The sequence below is a fragment of the Pinus tabuliformis genome, chromosome Q, assembly GCF_031772625.1.
Source record: "Pinus tabuliformis cultivar Carrire ecotype Pingquan chromosome Q, CPIR1, whole genome shotgun sequence".
Lineage (NCBI taxonomy): Eukaryota > Viridiplantae > Streptophyta > Pinopsida > Pinales > Pinaceae > Pinus > Pinus tabuliformis.
The window spans coordinates 1,113,570,818-1,113,592,522 of NC_142296.1; positions in this window are offsets into that span (position 1 = coordinate 1,113,570,818).

Here is a 21,705-nt window from a genome sequence, read left to right on the forward strand (position 1 = left end):
ATGTGGACGGAGGGTGTGGGATGCTTATCAGACGGGCTAGGATGAATTAGAACAGTCTGGGTAGCTGTCAACATTCGTAGATTAGTAGCAAAGGGGCCAGAGCCCATCACTGTTTAGTGGTGCACCCAGATAGCCTTGTCGGGGTTGGGGTCTGCCTTGTAGTCTACGTCGTCCAGACCCATCGGAACCGACAGTCACGGTCAGCAGAGCAACAATTGTTGTGGAGGCAACAAACAGGATGGATGGTTACCAACCGTGCTTCACGGTGAGTCTCAAAATCAAAGAACCGCAACAGTGATGGTGAAACCAGGCAAGAGGGGAGGTGAAATGTGAATTAGTCCAAGCGCGATGCGAGAATAGTAGTAGTCAATCCCTGGGGTTATGGCCCCCTCGGCCTCCATGGTTAACTGCAACGGTCTTGTAGAGCTCGCCTCTCATCCTCCATCACAAGATAATGTCATAATATACAATACATATATGTTGCTTACATGGTGATCTTCATAAGGACAAGGAGAAGTACAAATCTTGAGTACACAACTTCATTACTTGATGATGAGCCACTCGTTTCTTTTATGCTGTTGTCGTCATGCCTTGAAATATACATAAAGTTCATATTGTGCAGTTATGATGCAGGATTCCTATAGTTCTTGGCTCTCACATAGTTGAGGATTGTTGTTGATGATGGTATCAAGAAAGCTTGACACATGAATATGAGCTCATGGTTTGCTAGATACATATTGTTATCTCTTTGATGGATATACAGTATGCTGGATACATGGATGATTACTTGCATATTGATAAATATTGTTGGTTGGCCAAGATAATGGTGCAATTGCAGGCATAACCATTTGAAGACATGGATATTCGGAGACATGGCTTACTTATTCACATAATGATGATGACTTCTTACTTTATGATGATAGGTTTGGTATTCATAGATATTGATTATCATGGTTGATGCTGATCAGATGTGGGATGTCCCCTAGTAATGATACATGGTTGATATATTGAGGGTTCTTGTGGAAATATCATGTGGTTCTTGATGATGATGTTATGATCATAGATGATGACTATGGTTTTTTCACATATGATATGATGTGAATGATTTTGTGTTATTGCTTGGAGATATGACAAATGCTTAGTTGATTCATGGAAGGTTATGATAAGGCTCTTTCTACTAAGGAAACGAAGAAATTTGATCTTGATGAGATCAAGAGGATGAGTTGATATCTATATACCACATACTTAGTCACAGGTTGATGATATTTACTTTGTCATATCTTCGGAATGGATGATGGACATATACAGGTTGCAGGTCTAGATGTTGCTGACAAATGATTATGGTGCAGATCATATATGGTGTATGATAGTTGTTGATGACTATCATGGTCTTGATTAGATCTTTGGTATTTATGTCATGTATATCACTCAATGAAAAGGTCATAATATGTTAATGAGTCCCTCTTGGTCATATGATGTACTTTGTACCCCCACTATTCATGGCAAGGATGGTGTAATAAATACTATATTTCAATCATGTATAAAAAATTGGTATATCCCCACTTGGTTGGGTAGATGAGTAAAATTTGGTATATCCCCACTTGGTTGGGAGATCATGTATGTATGAGTCATTAGTGATAGGAAGGTCGTACTCACATATTTGAGTTATAGAGTCATGTTATTCTTTTGGAAAATATTTTTGCAGACTCTGCATGTGCTCAGGGGGAGCATGGATGATATAATGCATCTTAGCATGTACAAAGGAGGAGTTTAATCAGAGAATTTATCATGTGCCTAGGGGGAGCATGATCAATGTTTATATTCAGCTATTCAGATATGAAAGTCTTCATGTTGGTCAGCCATTTGCCCTTGATATCAAAGGGGGAGAATATCTTGGTCCACCCTTTGCCCTTGATGTCAAAGGGGGAGAGTATTTTGTTGTTGCTTGTTATCTCTAATAGCTTCTACAACTTGAAGTAATCAACATCAACATGGTTGCCATCAAGTCCAAAGGGGGAGATTGTTGGAATTATGATGTATGTGTTGTACTTGATGGAAACCCACTTGTAGCAGAACAACTCTCTTGTAGAAGAGATATCATATGTGACAGAATGTGTGGCAGTTGTGTTTAAAGATGTGACAAAATGTAGGGCAGTTCAAAGGAATCAGTTCAGAAGTAATGTACAATGGAAAATCACATTATAATAGGTCTATTCAGAGGGAAAAAAACAAGGATACAAAAGAATAGGATGAAGGAACAAAGGACTACAGATCAGAATCAACAAGTTGAATAAAAAGGATAGGTATGTTAAGTTGTATAAGTGGGTTCACTATAGAAAAAGAGTGTATACATGTGGGTTAACATAGCAAAAGGAGCGTATACGTATACACGCACTTTCACAGGAGGAAAATCACATACATGTTGGAAAACCAAGGTTTTGGTCCAAGATATTTAGTCCAAGATATCTTGGTCCAAGGTATTGATCCAAGGTATTTGGTCTGAGGTATTGACCCTAGGTATTTGGTCCAAGGTATTGAGAAAGACCTAAAACTATATAAGGAGGAGAAGATCATTAGGCCAGGGCGTGCAAGTATTTCATATTTTATGACGTGTTAGATCAAATATGTAGGTTATGGGTTTCGATGCTTTGCTTGATCTGAACTAAGGATGAACCTATGTGGTTGATGATGGATGAGATCTAATGATGGATCAAGATCATAATGACTTATCATTATGTGATATGACAATGGATAAGCTAGATCTGATTGCTAACGCATGCTTTATCTTTTATATATGATGATCTGGGAATGTCTGAAGTCAGGAATTGCAGCGAAGTTATAAGTAAGTATTTGAAGATATATAGGTTGGTTCACTTTGGCGAAGGTGCATATACACGCTGGTTTGGCTCTTCCAAGTAGTGTATGCAAAAGAAAAGCTTGATGTTCAAGGATGAATGATCTGTCAGATCAATACTGTTGTTTTGATGTTATATTACTATTGTTTGTCAATGATGTCTTCTTAGATATGAAAATATAACTGCATGTATAAGGAAATTGAGTGTGATTGACTGATTGATTGAGAAGGAAGGGTGATCCTTGTTGGTATTTGTTTAGAACTCTGTAATATAACAATAGATCTTCAGAATGTCACTGATTGGTACAGTTTGTGGTTCAGAGGTTTTATGATTCAGTATCTTTAGAGGTATATGCAGGTTAGGCAAAAGGAAGTAGTGTATACATGCAGGTTTGCTTCATTAAAGGAGCTTATACATTCCGTGACATGCCTTTTTGAGGTTACAGTTAGTTCTGGTTATTGATGCATTGTTCTGGGTTTAGATCTGTGTACTGGTTACAGTGATCTTGTTGGCATTATGACATAGGTTTGGTGTTATGACACAGGTGTTGTCCTTGATGGAAACTCACTCAGATGACAGATCACAGTTCAGGCTCACAGAATGAAGGAAAAATAGGTGTACGCAGTTTTACCTTGACAAAGCCGCATATACACACGGGTTCGCCGACCAAAAGATGTGTATGCTTATACATGCATTTTCACGCAAGGAAAAGTGTGTACATTTGGGAAAACTTGGTTTTGGTCCATGGTATTTGGTCCCTGGTATTTTGACCCGTGGCATTGATCCAAGGTATCTTAACTGAAGTATTGACCCCATGTATTTGGTCCAAGGTATTGATTCTAAGTGGTTTTGGACCATGGTATTGAGTAAGGCCTAAGACTATAAAAGGAGGAGGAGATCATTAGGCAAAGGCACTTAGCAAGTCTCGAATATCTAATGAAGTGTGAGATCCAGTATGTAGGTTATGGGTTTATGATTTTGTGCTTGATCTGAGCCAAGGAGGAATATCAACGGTTAATGGAGGACAAGATCTAATGATGGATCAGGATCTCATGAATTGGAATGAATCATCTCTACATGGTTTGATCATGCTTACTCTAGATCTGTATACTGATGCATGTGATGTTCTGTAAATATTATGATCTGGGTATAACTGAAGTCTGGAGTAGCTGCAAAATTATGAATGAATATTTACAGATGTATACGCTGGTTGATTTTGATAAAAGCGTGTATACATGCAGGTTAGACACATCTAAGTAGCATATACCATATGAACTATGATGTTTGAAGTTACAAGTGGTTCTAGTTGTTGATGCAAAGTCTGAGTTCTGGTGACTGTTTACTGGTAACAATATTCTGCATATTCAGATTGGTTGATTGTGATTAGCTTTAGTATTGATGGATGAGATCTAATAATGGATCAGGATCATAATGACTTATCTTTATGTGATCTAATGGACTAGATCTGGTTGCTAACACACGTACTATCCTTTTGTATGTAATGATCTAGGTATGTCTAAAATCAGGAAGTGCATCGAAGTTATAAGTAAGTATGTGATGACATATACGCTGGTTCGATTTGGTGAAGTTGCGTATACACGCTGGTTCAGCTCTTCCAAGTAGCATATGCACTATGATGCATGGTTTTTGATGATGCAGTTGGCTCTGAATATTGTTGCAGACTTCTAAGTTCTGCTCTGTGTTCTGGTGACTGTGTTCCGATGACAGGGTTTCAGTGATTTAGTTGTTGGGTGATTCAAAGAGTAATCATTGAGTATTCAATGAATGGGTAATGCAATAGTTGTATTACAGTGGTGATTGATTTTGAACTTAAATGTTGTTGATGGGTCCAATATGAAAATTGGATGAAACGTGGCCTTCATATTATGGTGTTGTGATGAAACAAGAAGGTCGTAGCCTTCTGTAGGTCAGTGCCTACGTACTAGTACATCAGCTAGTGCAAGAGCTAAAGGGGGTTGTAGCTCCCTTCCAGGAGAAGCTGGAGAATGAGAGAAGGTTGTAGCCTTCTGCAGGTAGAAGCCTGCGTACTGGTATAAGACTGCATCAGTACAGAAACATTTTAAAAAGAAGTTTCTTATTAAAAAGATAGAGACGAATTGCACGAGATGGTTTTCACCCACATTGGGTTTCCACCTTATATCATGGTGTTCATGTGTGCTTCTTATGTGTGATGATCTGTTCTGTTTTATTGCACCTGTTTTTTGTTTATATGGTTAATAATGTTCTGATGCACTCATTAAAGATCAACTAACTGAATCATAAGTTTATCGGATATACGTTAGTTTCATTAAACACAGTTGCGTATACACCCGGGGTTGCCTTAACTGAAGTAGCATATATGAATTTGATAATGGAAATGAAAAGATTATTGATTTGCTAATATTGATTCACCCCCCCCCCCTCTCAGTATTATTTCCAACAATTCGCATCAGAGGAGGTCCTTTGGTAGAAGCTTGATCGCTTGAAGGAGATCCATAAAACAATGGGAAAGAAGCTAAAGAAGAAAATGCCTTAGAAGAAGAAGGCATCTCAGAGGAACTATGATAGCGGGAGAATCGATTGGGGAATATGTGGAAGAAACACTTCAGATTCAGAATCACCTCAGAATGAAGATGAACAAGCAAAAGAACTATCAGGTATGAATTTGTTATCATATGGTGATACATTTCTCCATCCATTTGAAGATGATGAAAGTGATAGCGAAACAACTGAATTTTCTCTTATATGTGAGGGAGAAAGATATCAAATAGAGGCAGAATTTAAAAGGCTTACAGACAAAATTAGAGATCAACAAGATCTATTGGAAAAAAGGGAATGTGCCTCCAAAGAAGAAGCTACCACACTAAAATCTCAACTAGAGGAAGGATACAAGGTAAGGAAGAAATTCAAGGAAAAGGAAGATCAATGTCAGAAGCTACAAGATGAAGTGACATCACTAAGAAATGAAGTAAATGAAAGGAGCACAACAATCAAGAAACTCAGACATAGATCCAGTTACTATGAAAGTCTTGAAGCTAAGACCCTCTCGCTAAAAGAAGATCTTGAAGAATCAAATAAGCAGAATAAAGAACTACTCCAAGCTCTTGAAAAACAAGAAAACGAAGTTCTTGAATTAAGACATCAGTTGGAAGAAGGAAGAAAAGCTGAATGAATCATCAAGAAGCAATATCTTGAAAAGGAAAAGCAACATCAAGTTGAGGTAAATATTCTAAAAGATAAATTAGAAGAAAAGGATAAGCTCTTACGATTTCAAGATAGTACTAAGATCTTGGATGATATTCTTAGTAGTCAAAGGTCTCCTGCTATCAAAACTGGTCTTGGTTTTCATGAATCTGTTGAAGGTGAATCTAGTTCACAAAGTAAGACAAGGAACTCTAATGCAAAATCTGAAATGATCAACAAGGAAATGAGAGGTCAATCCCATCATCAACCAAGGGAAGAAATTCTTCAAAGAAAATCTTTTACTCCTAACTATGGAAGTGATAGTCGGTTATTTCCTCAAATGAATAATGTTGAATGTTATGTACATCATAATTTTGGACATGTTTCAGCGAGATGCAGAAGAAGAATGGTTCAAAACCATCACAGAGAAATATCATCACGTTCCAGATACTTTAAGGGATATTGTTTTGCTTGCAATATGTTTGGTCACAAAGCCATTGACTGCTATAGAAGGAATATGAAACATATGAGATGTTATGCATGTAACAAGCTTGGACATATAGCAAAGGAATGCGGGAACAAAGTACGAGCACCATACCAAAAGGAGAAAACATCATCACACTTGAAGATATGGAAGAAGAAGGAAGTACAATCATAAAGATGTGGCACAATACAATGTACAGACATGACAGACTTAGAGGGACCTAAAAGTGTGAAACTTCAGTGTTCTAAATCTCATATTCAAGTTTCATGAAGAGAAGTAGCGTATATATGCGAGTTAGACATTGTATAGTCGCGTATATGTTAATTTAAGGTAAAGCAATGGGACAGACTCAGGAAAAAAGGGTCTGATATGGTTCAGTCAATTATTTACTCTGTTTGATGATGGTTACAATCTACTGATAATGTGTGGAAATGTATTGATACTCATAAAATGTTGTTTTGATCCTCACAAGTTAACTTGATGTATATCTAATTGATGATGATGCCTTGATACTTCTTGCTAATACATGCATGATCAGATATAACAGTGAACAGATGGAACAGGTTCAGGGGGAGAACATGCTATGCTTCTAATAAAGCATTGTTGGCATTATATTTATAAGTCTTTAGTACCGAATCAATGATGATGATGCTTATATGGATAAATGATACATCTTGCTATGATATGGTTATGAGTTGCCCATGACAAAATCTCATATGATTCTTGGGGTCACATAGTTTGTGTTCAAATCAAATTTGTGAATGATTCTCTGATGATGCTTATATGTTGCTTACATTGTGATCTTCATAAGGATAAGGAGAAGTACAAAGCTTGAATACACAAATTCATAATTTGATGATGAGTCACTCATATGCTGCTTTCGTCATGCCTTCAAAGATGCATAAAGATCATATAATATAGTTATGATGCAGGATTCCTATAGTTCTTGGCTCTCACATGGTTGAGGATTGTTGCTGTTGATGATATTGCTCGATACATAGTGCTATATACAGTATGCTGGATACATGCATGATTACTCAAAGTTGCATTGTTGGTTGGCCAAGGTAATGGAGTTATTGCAAGTCACATGAAGACATAGCTATTTGAAGACATGATGATGATGAGTTCTTACATATATGATGATAGGTTGATACTCACATATGTTGATTGATACTTATCATATCTGGGATGTTCCAGAGTGATGATACATGGATGGTATAAAATATCATGCAAATCTTGATGATGATGTGATGACTATGGTGTTTTTCACATATGATATAATGTGAATAATTTTTGTATGACATATGCAGAATTGATTCATGGAAGAGATCAAGAGGATGAGTTGATATCTATATGAAAACATACCTTGTCACAGGTTGATGATATCTACACTAATGAACATATACAGGTTGTTGGTATGGATGCTATTGATAGATGCTTATGGAGCAGATCATACATTGTGTATGATAGTTGCTGATGACTATCATGGTCTTGTTTCGATATTTGGTCTCTGTTATAAATATCATGTATATCATTCGATGTAAAGGTCATATCAAGACCCATGATGTAATAGTTGTCTATGTCTATTGTAGTCTTTTGATGAATCATTTTTGGTCATATGATGTAATTTGTACCCCCACTATACATGGGAAGGATGATGTAATATTTCAGTCATGTATAAACAATTGGTATCTGGTATAGCCCCACTTGGTTGGGAGATGGATGTTTGTATGAGTCCTTGGTGATAGGAAGGTCATTTATGATGTAGATTCATGTTCTTGTAGAAACTCTTTTTGCAGACCTTGCTTATAGTCAGGGGGAGCATGATCAACACACTTCAGCATATCAGAGATTTCAGCATGTACTCAAGGGGAGCATAACCCTTTTCCCTTGATGACAAAGGGGGAGAATGACTTGGGGTTGCCATTAAGTCCAAAGGGGGAGATTGTTGGCATTATGACACAGGTTTGGTGCTATGACACAGGTGTTGTCCTTGATGGCAACTCACTCAGATGACAGATCACAGTTCAGGCTCACAGAATGAAGGAAAAATAGGTATACGCAATTTTACCTTGACAAAGCCGCGTATACGCATGGGTTTGCTGACCAAAAGATGCGTATGCATATACATGCACTTTCACGCAAGGAAAATCGCGTACATTTGGGAAAACTTGGTTTTGGTCCATGGCATTTGGTCCTTGGTATTTTGACCCGTGGTATTGATCCAAGGTATCTTAACCGAAGTATTGACGCCAGGTATTTGGTCCAAGGTATTTATTCTAAGTGGTTTTGGACCATGGTATTGAGTAAAGCCTAAGACTATAAAAGGATGAGGAGATCATTAGGCAAAGGAACTTAGAAAGTCTCGAATATCTAATGAAGTGTGAGATCCAGTATGCAGGTTATGGGTTTATGATGTTGTGCTTGATTTGAGCCAAGGAGGAATCTCAGCGGTTGATGGAGGACAAGATCTAATGATGGATCATGATCTCATGACCTGGAATGAATCATCTCTACATGGTTTGATCATGCTTACTCTAGATCTGTATATTGACGCATGTGATGTTCTGTAAATATTATGATCTGGGTATAACTGAAGTCTGGAGTAGCTGCAAAATTATGAATGAATATTTATAGATGTATACGTTGGTTGAATTTGATAAAAGTGCGTATACATGCAGGTTAGACACATCTAAGTAGCGTATACCATATGAACTATGATGTTTGAAGTTACAAGTGGTTCTGGTTGTTGACGCAAAGTTTGAGTTCTGGTGACTGCTTACTGGTAACAATATTCTGCATATTCATATTGGTTGATTGCGATTAGCTTTAGTATTGATGGATGAGATCCAATAATGGATCAGGATCATAATGACTTATCTTTATGTGATCTGATGGACTAGATCTAGTTGTTAACACACGTATTTTCCTTTTGTATGTAATGATCTGGGTATGTCTGAAATCGGGAAGTGCAACGAAGTTATAAGTAAGTATGTGATGACATATACACTGGTTCGCTTTGGTGAAGTTGCGTATACATGCTGGTTCGGCTCTTCCAAGTAGCGTATGCACTCTGATGCATGGTTTTTGATGATGCAGTTGGCTCTAAATATTGTTGCAGAGTTCTAGGTTCTACTTTGTGTTCTGGTGACTGTGTTCTGATGACAGGGTTTTAGTGATTTAGTTGTTGGGTGATTCAGAGAGTAATCATTGAGTATTCAATGAATGGGTAATGCAATAGTTGTATTACAGTGGTGATTGATTTTGAGCTTCAATGTTGTTGATGGGTCCAGTATAAAAATTGGATGAAACGTGGCCTTCATATTATGGTGTTGTGATGAAACAAGAAGGTTGTAGCCTTCAAAAGGTTAGCACCTACGTACTAGTACATAAGCTAGTGCAAGAGCTAAAGGGGGTTGTATCTCCCTTCCAGGAGAAACTGGAGAATGAGAGAAGGTTGTAGCCTTCTGCAGGTAGAAGCTTGCGTATTGGTATAAGACTGCATCAGTACAAAAACATTTTAAAAAGAAGTTTCTTATTAAAAAGATAGAGACGAATTGCAGGAGGTGGTTTTCAGCGACATTAGGTTTCCACCTTATATCATGGTGTTCATGTGTGCTTCTTATGTGTGATGATTTGTTCTGTTTTATTGCACCTGTTTGTTTTTTATATGGTTAATAATGTTCTAATGCACTCATTAAAGATCAACTAACTAAATCATAAGTTTACTGGATATACGCTAGTTTCATTAAACACAGTTGCATATACACGCGGGTTGCCTTAACTGAAGTAGCGTATATGAATCTGATAATGGAAATGAAAAGATTATTGATTTGCTAATACTGATTCACCCCCCCTCCCCCTCTCAGTATTATTTCCAACAGATCTATCTGTTCCAGTTCATTGATTGAATTTGATTAAGTTTGAATGAATGGTTTATTTAGTTGTGTCAGAGGTTCAGTAATTTTTTGATTCAGTTGTGTCAGAGATTCATGGGTTGTCAGTGATTAATTCAGCTGTGGTTGATTCAGAGAGTGATGATTGAGTTTTAGTGATTAGTTGATGCAGATGTATTTGATGGTTGTATTGCAGTTATGATTTTAAGATTCAATGTTGTTGATGGGTCCAGTATGAAAATTGGATGAAACACGGCCTTTAGATTGTGGTGTAGTGATCCAGGAGTATCCAGTCTGAAAATTTATGAAACGTGGTCCCTGGAGAAAAAAAGAAGGTTGTAGCCTTCTGTAGGTCAACGCCTACATACTAGTAAACATATTGGCTAGTACAAGAGCTAGGGGGTTGCAGCTCCCTTTTAGTAGAATCTGGAAAACAGGAGAAGGTTGTAGCCTTCTACAGGTGGGTGCCTGCGTATTGGTATAAGTCTGCACCAGTACAAGATTGTAAACAGATTTTCTTATTATGAAAAGAAGACAGAGACGACAACAACAGGTGGTTTTCACCCACATTGGGTTTCCACCTTAAATCTTGGTGTTCATGTGTGTTGCTTATGTGTGATGGTTTATTCTATTATTAATTGTACATGGTCACTGTTTAATGTTTAATAAAGTATTGAGGCACATATTAAAGATCAACATATGATGAATTAACTGAATCATAAGTTCACTAGATATACAATGGTTGCCTTAAGAACAGTTGTGTGCACACGTGAGTTCCCTTCACTGAAGTAACTTATATAAATTTGATTATGGAAATGAAAAGGTTATTGTAAATACTAATTCACCCCCCCTCTCAGTATTATTTCCAACAGTTTTGGCCCTGGATTGCAGCCTATATCCTATGTTCTTGTGTACTATTGTTCTTATTGTTTTGGTAGATGTTTAATGATAAGAAAAAAATTTATAATAAGAGAAGAAGCTAATAAGTAAGAAAAAGTAAAAAGATATCACAAGCAGTTATCAAGTAAAGAAAAATTATCCTAACTATTGCCCTATAGATTTCTCAATAATGTGGGGCATCCAGACCCAACCTCCAAGTTTATATTATGGAGATGGTGTTATTGAAATTTATCTTCTTTAAACCTTGTCAAAACTCACTTCCAACACTTCCATAATATTCTATTCATTGAGATCCAAATTTGAGTTTTGGACGTAAAATTATTCCCATTTGAGAATATGTCCTTCAAGGGTTACACAAACATCCACACTATGTCACTTGACAAACACATGGAATCAATTTAGCCATGTATCAACATTGCACATGCCATTCTAGTTATCATGTGAACCTACCTATTCTGTTGGCTCTAATATTAGCCAACTGCCCCTTGAATGGGGTTACATGTCGTTTCTCCCATTCAATCCTGTTTTTAACCAACTAATGATCATCAACAAATAGTGATCAATCTTCTCATAAAATATCATTTTTGGATCCATTAGCATTTATGATTCATGACAAAGGTGAATTGGTGTATCACTCAACATGTGATCACCCAATAAATGACAACCTGATAATCTATCACTCGACAACTCCCTATTCTCATGTTTCTTTTAACCAACCAATATGTTAGATTCTTCTAATATCAAGGGTAAGACCTAGAAGCGGTTGTTTATTAGAATATTGAGAATATTATTACTCATACAAAAATAGAGAATACATATTACTTTACTAATCTAACATCCTATGCATAATAACCACTTTTAATCAATAATAGAAAGGAGACAAGAGACAAAAGAAAGAAAACACTATATTTATGTGGTAAAACCCCAACTGTGGAAACATCCACAACAATGTAATATAGTATTTATTGTCTTTAGAGATATCCAATCTTATAACCTTTATTATCTTTATAAATATCCAATCTTATAGAGGGCACATCCATAAATACTTCACCCTTTACAAAGATAATATTTTGATATACATTGTGTTGTGTGCTTCATGGAATTCCTAAGCTTTATTATATACCAACATATATGGAGGATTTTCATCCCATTAATACAAGTTGGATAATGTAATTTCACACACACACACACACACACATATATAATAATGATTACAAGGGTATTTACTCCATGATGAATGCGGGATAGACCTATCGAGTGAAACAATTGTTCCTTTAAATTAGAGCAACACATCCACTCTTACATTTAATTATCAATATGGATAGGATTGAATTAAGGCTATCACACAAAGTCTATGCAATGAAAATGTTAACTAGCAAAATGAATCTCAACCCAAGGTCATTTCACACTCACTCTAAGAAAACATTTAAGTTGTTGCACACTTCAACACAATCAGGAAAGAGTCACACAATTGGAGAATAAACCATGTTGTTACAAAACCAATATCACTAAAAAACAATACTCCTACAATCTAGTAATAACTCGATCAAATGTTGAATACACACATTCAAAGAAAGTGAAATCCAATATGTAATAGGAAAGTAAAATAACTTGCTGCTACACTAATATGAGGGACTAGTCTAGGACTATATTTTCACACCATTCAAAATATTTCTGCAACCAATAACTCATAAATAAAATAGATAGTAACAACAATCACATAACTGTGAAGAATTAATGCAACTAATTAATATACTCAAATTAACCAGTGATCCATGTTAAGAAGGATAGCCCTTCCTCCTCAATTGGGGCTGGTGCACTAAACTAAACATAGGCTACTCAGAGAAATATATAATTCCACAAGATTGATATTTTCATTAACAGAACATCAGGATTACAAATCTTTGGTGCTTTTCCCCTTTCCAATCTAAAAAATTTGCTTCCCATGTGGGCAAACAATTCTCTTCTTTATATTTTTCGAGTACAACAAGAAGATCATCATGAGAATACTTGAATTCTCATGTGATCTTAAAATAAAAAGATATCTTAATAATTCATACAAAATTTTCCATGGTAGGGATGAAGCTATAACAATTTCCCTCAATTCTAATGATTTTTACAAATAATCTCAACTAAGTGACCTGTCTGCTCCATGAATATCTCTCGGAAATTGAACTAATTTTGACTTGATGTGCTCTAAATCATGTCCATATGACTGATTGGAAAAAGACAACACATGCAAGGCAAACTGTTCATGTATTAGTAGTGTATCAACAACAACTCATGGAGCCTTTGATCCAAATTGATAAAGGAAACTATACGTGCAATCATGTAACCAAAAATTCAACAAACCACTTAAACTTGAAACATCCCATACATTAGTTTTATGATATTTAAAATATCCTAAGACAACAATTCTTATTAAGGAATTTAGACTTCTGTGATCCATAACATTGTCTAAAAAATCTTCGGCAAAATCACATAATCAATCATTTGTCGACGCGTTTCGAACCAACCAGTGTGGTTCATCGTCAGGACAAGTTGACAAACTGATCTGGTTTAGCTTGATTAAATAGAGTGTGCAGAGATTCCAACGGCTATATTGCAACGGCTAATTTTGACCTGAGGATCAAAGTCAAACCCTAGATTTTACTAATAATAGAAGCTAATAATTTATTATTATTAGTTAATAATAAATATTTAATGAAAAACCTAAATTTGATTATTATCTTTAAATTATTTAAATAAATAGTATTAAATTATTATTATTCTTAGAATTTAGTTATAATAGGTAACTGTATAATTATTTAATAATAATTGTTTAAATCACAAGGTCCAATGGTAAATTATGGTAAACTGAATAATGATAAATTATTATTATTATTATTCCAAAAATTATCTAAATAGAATAAATAGTATTAAAATATAGTTACAATAGGTCACTGTGAATTATTAAAATTAAGGGTCCAAGATCCTCTCCAAAATAAATCATTTTTATTAATTATTTTAATGTGATGGCCCATTCGAAATTAAAATAATAAGTTCATACAATAATTTAAGTTTACTAAATAATCTATATTTACCTAATAATATATATTTCTGATATTAAATACGTATTCTAGTTAAATCATTATTATGTAAATCCATAATCTAAATTAGTAATTTATATCTATATTTATTACTAAATTTTTTATTAAAATTAACCCTGTTATTACTTATCAATAAATAGGGAACCAGTCCAAGTAAATAATCTAATCAAATTTAAATATACCCCCTGGGATAAGGTTAATACCTTAATTAGCTCGAAACAACATATTACTAACTCCTGCACTCCATGAAAAACCCACCAAAAACAGAACTGGAGGAGGGGAAAGACAGAAACACTAAGACCTAACAAAAGGGGAAAGAGGAGGCTAGGAAGACAAGGCTGGGACCCAACAACTGCTAATCTTCCAGCCATCATCCCTATTAAGATTGATCGGCCTTTTTTCAATCTCCAGGGCCTCTCTAAATTTACGATGGTGAAACTGCGCAACTTTGGCAATGACTTGAGCATCTTCTATACAGACATGATGCATAGTCTTCCCCGCATGTTCAGCCAGGGCAGAGGACTTAGTCCTACCATGTCTTAAGTCAGCCGAATGCTCACTAATCCGTTGATTGATAGAGCGACCAGTCTCACCAATATAAGGGGTTCCACAGGAACAGGGAATGACATAGACGCCCTTCATGTCCTTAGGGTCAATAGGGTCTTTCACAGACCTGAGGGAGCCACGGATCGTGCGGAGCGGTCTAAAAGTCGCGGGCACATCGTACTTCCTCAGAACCCTCGCAATCCTATCTGTGGTCCCTTGGATGTAAGGCAGGTTCACACCCATGATATGGTTTTTCGGGACTCTTCGGATTGAAGGCTCCTTCTTGGCCCTGAGGAAGGCTTTTTGACCTAGGTACCTATTGTAACCATTCTTCTCAAAGACATCTAGGAGATGAGCCTTCTCTGCTTCCAAGCTCTCCTCATCCGAAATTCTGACAGCACGTGTAGCAAGCGTGCTAAGAACCCCTATCTTCTGAGCGGGGAAATGATGCGAAGACGCATGCAAGTATTGTTCAGTATGCGTCTTCTTTCTAAACACCTGATGAGAAAAGGAACCATCCACCTTCTTAGTGATGAGAACATCCAAGAACGGAAGACAACCATTATCTTCTTTTTCCATCGTGAATTTAATGGCGGCGGACTGGTTATTGAGGTGACTGAAGAAACGATCTAGCTCGTCAGGACCATGAGACCAGACAACACCAGTGTCATCAACGAATCTTTTCCAAAGCTTCGGTAAGAGACGAGAGGAGGCCAAAGCCTTAGATTCAAAATCCTCCATGAAGAGATTAGCGACGACAGGGGACAAGGGGGAGCCCATGGCAACTCCGCAAGTCTGCTCATAGAACTCTCCCTCAAAGCTGAAAAAGGTGGAGGTCAGGCAAAGTTCAACTAACTTAGCCGTATCAGGGTCAGTTAGCTTATTAATTACCACCATGGCCTCATTGATAGGAATACAAGTATAAAGAGAGACCACGTCAAAACTTACCAGAATGTCCTCGGGCTCAAGATTAATTTTCTTAAGATCCTCAATAAAAGCAGCTGAGTCTTTGACAAAGGACTCAGTCTGCCCAACCAAGGGTCTCAACTTTGCAGCGAGGAACTTGGCCAGGAGGTAAGTCGGACCACCAATGGTATTGACAATGGGTCTCAGGGGGACCCCATCCTTATGGATTTTCGGGAGACCATAAATCCTAGGAGTGATGGGGTTACCCTCAATAAGTTTCTGGGCTAGAGGAATTGTGGAATTGCACGACTTGATCGCAAGAGCGACCGCTCTGGAAACCTTTTTGAGGGGATTTTTCGAAAGCTTCTTATAACTCCCACTATTACAGAGATGGTCAAGCATCTTAGCTCTGTAATCCTTTCTATCCAGGATAACGGCAGCCCCACCTTTATCCGCTTTCAAGACCACAATGTCCCGATTTTCGTTCAAGCTCTTTAAAGCCTCAAACTCAGTCTTGCTAATATTGCTACGGGGGGGCTTAGCCCTCCTCAGGGCAACGGTGCAATCTTGCCTAATTGTGTCTTTAATCTTATCAGGAAGGTTCTTAATGCCATATTCTACATCACAGATGATGTCCTCAACCGGGATTTTTCTGGGAGCTAAGGCAAAATTAAGACCCTTCCTTAAGAGACTAAAAACCGCGGGCGGAAAAGAAAAACTTGACAGATTTACCACCTTATTGTCCTGATGGAAGGAGCTCGAACTACTCATCGACACACCCTTAATATCAACTTTACTATTAGGACTATCAATACCACTTAACACATTATTAGATTGACCACTAGTATTATTAAATGCTTTATTAAAATTACCCCCCTCGACTTTTTTATTTATATTGTTACATTTATATATTACAACTTTATTATCGGAACAATTCTTATGCCAAAGGGACATATGGAAAGGGACATACTTAGGTGAATAAAGGTTGTTAAACTGGTAAAATGTGGGCTTTTTGGTCGAAAAGGAGAGAAAAAATAGGAAAATAGATGCAGAAAGATGAAAATTCCAAGGCCTAACAGTACCTCTTTTACATAAAATTAGAGTTTCTTCGAGAATAACCTAGACATTATTACTTTCCAAATGGACACATTCCAACACTCCCCCTTAATTATTACTATGGATATGGAATCACTTATGGAGGAAGATTTCATTACATCAACACTCCCTCTTGATGACAAATTCTTGCATTTCAAACAAATTTTGAAGTCATGCAAACTTCACCTCCATAATGGATGCAGTGAAGATATCAACTATGTGTTGCTTCGTGGGAAAATACCCTAAATAGTTATGAACATTTTCAAAAGAAATGAAATACACCTGTAAGTAACTATAAATGTTATCGCAAGTATTAGAGAAATGTCTCTAAGGAAGTCTAAACACTATCACCAATAATAAGGAAGAACGTATAAGGAAGTATGAACAAACACCACCCTTGAAGAATTATGAACACTAGCACCAACAATAAACAATACCTTTAAAGAAGTTTGAACACTACTAGTAACAAGGAAAAACTTATGAGAAAGTTTGAATAACAAAACTCCTGAATAACTCTAAACACTATCACCAACAACAAGCAATACTCCTAAATAAGTCTAAACTTCATCACTAATAACAAAGAAACACTTTTGAGAAAGCATGAACAAGTAACACTCTTGAATAAGTTTGTATACTATCACCAACGGTAATAAATACTCCTAAAAAAGTTTGAACATTGTCACTAGCAAAGAAGTCTAAACATTGTGACTAGTAACAAAGAAACACTTTTGAGGAAGTCAAGGAAAATAACACTTCTGAAGAAGTCTAAACAATGTCACCATCAATGTTGATAAAACACAAGAATATATAGAACTATACATCCTAATTGCAATGGATGATACATAATGATATGAATTCCTCAAGCATGTATGAATCACACTCTATGACCATTAATCACTCCAACCACAATCTACCCTAATAATTAGTGTTGGTCCATGGTTCTCCCTTTCATGTATTCACTACAAATATTTGAAAGCATATCTACCATGTTTCCAAGAGTTTTGATTACTTGGTAAATTCCTCTCATTCTTATGAGGATGATGATATGTCAAAGATGAAAGGTCAGGTTTTGATTCACTAATAGGGTCATAATATCCTTATACGTCAAAAACACTTTTGAGGAAGTTTGAAACAACATTGTGAATCATCTCGTCAATTTTATTAACATATTCAACATAGGGAAACTTTTCCAACAACCTAGTTTGAACTCTCATGTAACAAATAACACCTATTGAGATTCAATGTGATTGGGTGTAGGTAGTGAGACTTAAGTTATTGCATTATATCCAATACCTTATCTAGATGTCTATATCTCAAGGGTAATAATATTAGCAATGCCAATTCCATTCTTCCCAAGTTAAACTCTAGCATAAACTATATTGCTCAACAATTGGGACCCAATACTTATAGTATACTTTTGTAAAATGGGAGAAATAACATGAAGAGTGGCCAATAAATCATGTGATAAAACAGAAACAACAATATTAGTGGTTTTATCATCAACTAGAATATAATAAATATCATCAGTAGATGATTCTCGATGCTCAACATCATTTTTCCTCTTCTCAATATTGTATAAACATTTGACTTCCAACTAAAGGTTATGTTTGCAGTCTCATTGATTTTGAATAGTCTTATCCTTTCTATTTAGATACATCAACAAGGAGTTGTGTTATTCCTTCAATTCTTGATATTGATGTTTCAATCCTTCTTGCTTCAATTTCAATGGATAAATAATAGATTGTAAGGTAATGCCTTATTGGCAAAGTAAATAAAAAATATTCTTCTATGAGGAATAGGTAAGAACATCACCAATATTTTCATATAGAAAAGATAAGGTTTTCCACTCCTAAGTCAGGTTATATTTAGCTTCTATATGTACCTATATACTATATAAGCATTAGAGAAATTTTGAGGTCTAAAATGGGCCTCCTAGGGAATATTATAAAATAATAGCGGAAATAATAAAATAATATTAGATTACATCATCAAATTTTAGAGGGAAAAAAGAAAAAACCATTTTTTTCAACTAGTATTTTCAATTTATCTCCCTACAATTTTACTCAAATTTTGAGAAAGAGCACTCTTTGGATGCAGAATTTAATTTCTCACCCAAGGAATACCCATGTTACATACTTTGTATGGACCCTCCTACATGAAAAATGAGAAATACATTAAAAAGTGTGATTGCAATCATGTTTTACATGTATTTCTCATTTTTTGCGTAACAAAGTCCATGAAAATTATGCAACACGGGTACTCCTTGGATGTGGAATTAAATCTGCATCCAATGAGTGCTCCTACTCTAAATTTGAGTAAAATTGTAGGAAGACAAGTTGAAAATACGAGTTGAAAATGTAGATTTTTTATTTTTAATCCTTTTATATTTTTACTCCAAAAGTGGTGAATCATCCCCCATGATTGAAATCATCATCTTGAATCCTATTGGTTCTTATAAAATTGATTTTAGTTGTACATTTTTGTTTTAAGGACCATTTTAGACTTCAAAATTTCTCTAATGATAGCTTTTTAAATGAGTCCTCTTGCCTATTTACAATGTTGCTCCCATACAACTAAATCTTTGGCATCAATTGGTTTCTTGCTAGAATCATCCACTATGAGTTGGAGGTTCTCACTCCTATGAATATCTATTGAAATTATCTTCTATGAAAGATGGTTAGTTCCAATCAACTTAGCCTGGATTGAAACAACCTATGAATCCATGAGGAATAAACTAATAAATTGAGAATTCAAAGAAAAGAAGCAAAACAAGGAGAATCCCAACAAATTAGATTATGATACCCTTTTTTTCAATCACCTGCAACAAAAATATCAATATGATAATCACAAATAAATTTGCAAAGGAGTTCTTTGAAAAAGGGTCAATAATAAGTCCAAAAAAGACTAATGAATTCATTCCTTTCGATTATCTTGTTTCTTTCTACTCATATTGGATCAATTCCAATTGTAAAAAAGGTTATTTTACTTTGCAATAACTGTAACAAGTACCGACAACAACAAAATAACAAAAGAAAAGACACTATGTCAAATAAAAATTCCATAAAATTAAGGCTAGTGCTTTGAATACTTTTATAAATTGTTGTGTGAAAAGACAACAATGAAGTGGATTAAAATCCCATATAAAATGATATATTAATATTAAAATGACAATACCATATAGCATTAAAATATCCTAACATTGCGAGGTGTAATAGAGAAATAACTTTGACCCAACACAGATTTGGTATCATTCAAATATTTATTATTATAACAAAATAACCAAATATGGAATTTAAACATACACATATATATATATATATATATATATATATATATATATATATATATATATATATATATAATAAGGTTGTTTATATCAAGTCCACAAGATCTTGTATTGAAATTGATCATAAGCCTTGTTAAGGCACTCCTTGATGTGAAGTCACCGGTTCAATTCCTTGCCCCAACTGGGGCGTTATATTGGACATGATGAAGATATAGTCCCACCAAGCTTACAAAAAAAAGAGGTTGTTTATATCAAGTAGGGTTAATATATTCCATATATATATATATATATATATATATATATATATATATATATATATATATATATATATATATATATATTAATAGATTAGCACGATATACATTATACCATGTGTTGATGTAGTTATATATTAAAAAAAATCCATGTAATTAGGCCAATACCATGCTACGAATTGGAGACAAACACCCCCAAATTTGACCACTCGAATAACCTTCCAAAGGGAACCATCAGATATTTACAAAATAAAATGATACAGCTAAAAAAAACACACCATATATAAACACAAAAAACTCTAGTTCTGAAATTTCACTAGGTCGCAATTTTGTGAGGAATGGCACAGACACAAAAAAAAAATAGATCTAAAATGGGTGGAAACTTCATAAAAGTTTCCACTAGTGAAATTTATAAGGAAAATGCAAAGAAATGGCATGTATAAATATGGGGAACTATCTAATAGAAAATCCAGTATCCAACCATCTATACATAGTGCATCAAATTTCGGTATGCAGTAGGAAAGCTATTTGTATAATGAAAACTTGTCAGTGACCATGTGATCTATGGTTTGTATATATCGCAACAAAAAGAAGAAAAAAAAAAGATTTGAAACTGACCCAAAAGTAAATAAATAAATAAATAAATACTATGCACCAAACAATAGGAAACCCAGTTATACATATTTTGTACAAATCTATACATTTCTCATACAAAGGAGAGAATGGGTCAAATAGGTAGATCATGGAAAACTAAACTTGTTAAAAAGAAAATCTTTGAAAACATACCCTTGTAAGAAAATATATTAGCTTCAGAAGAAATCGTTATGCTCAGTAAAAAAAAATAGGCTTGGTAAATACGAAATCTAAAGAATGCCAAAACACTTTAGGTTAAGAAAATTAAATTTACCAAACATAGGTTAGAAAAATTAATTAAAAAATGGGTAAACTAAAGAAAATAATAATGAACTATTAGTCGATCCTAACTGATTTTGATGTTCTATAGCCAAGAGTAAATTCAGATGATATATATATATATATATATATATATATATATATATATATATATAATATTGTAGAAAAAGTTCCTAAATCTAGAGAAGCCTTAATGACTACTAGATTTTATAGCAGGTCTACAAAATAGTAAATGCTTAAATTGAAGAAAATTATTTTATGACAAAAATCTACTAAAGGAGGTATAAAATAATTGCCTT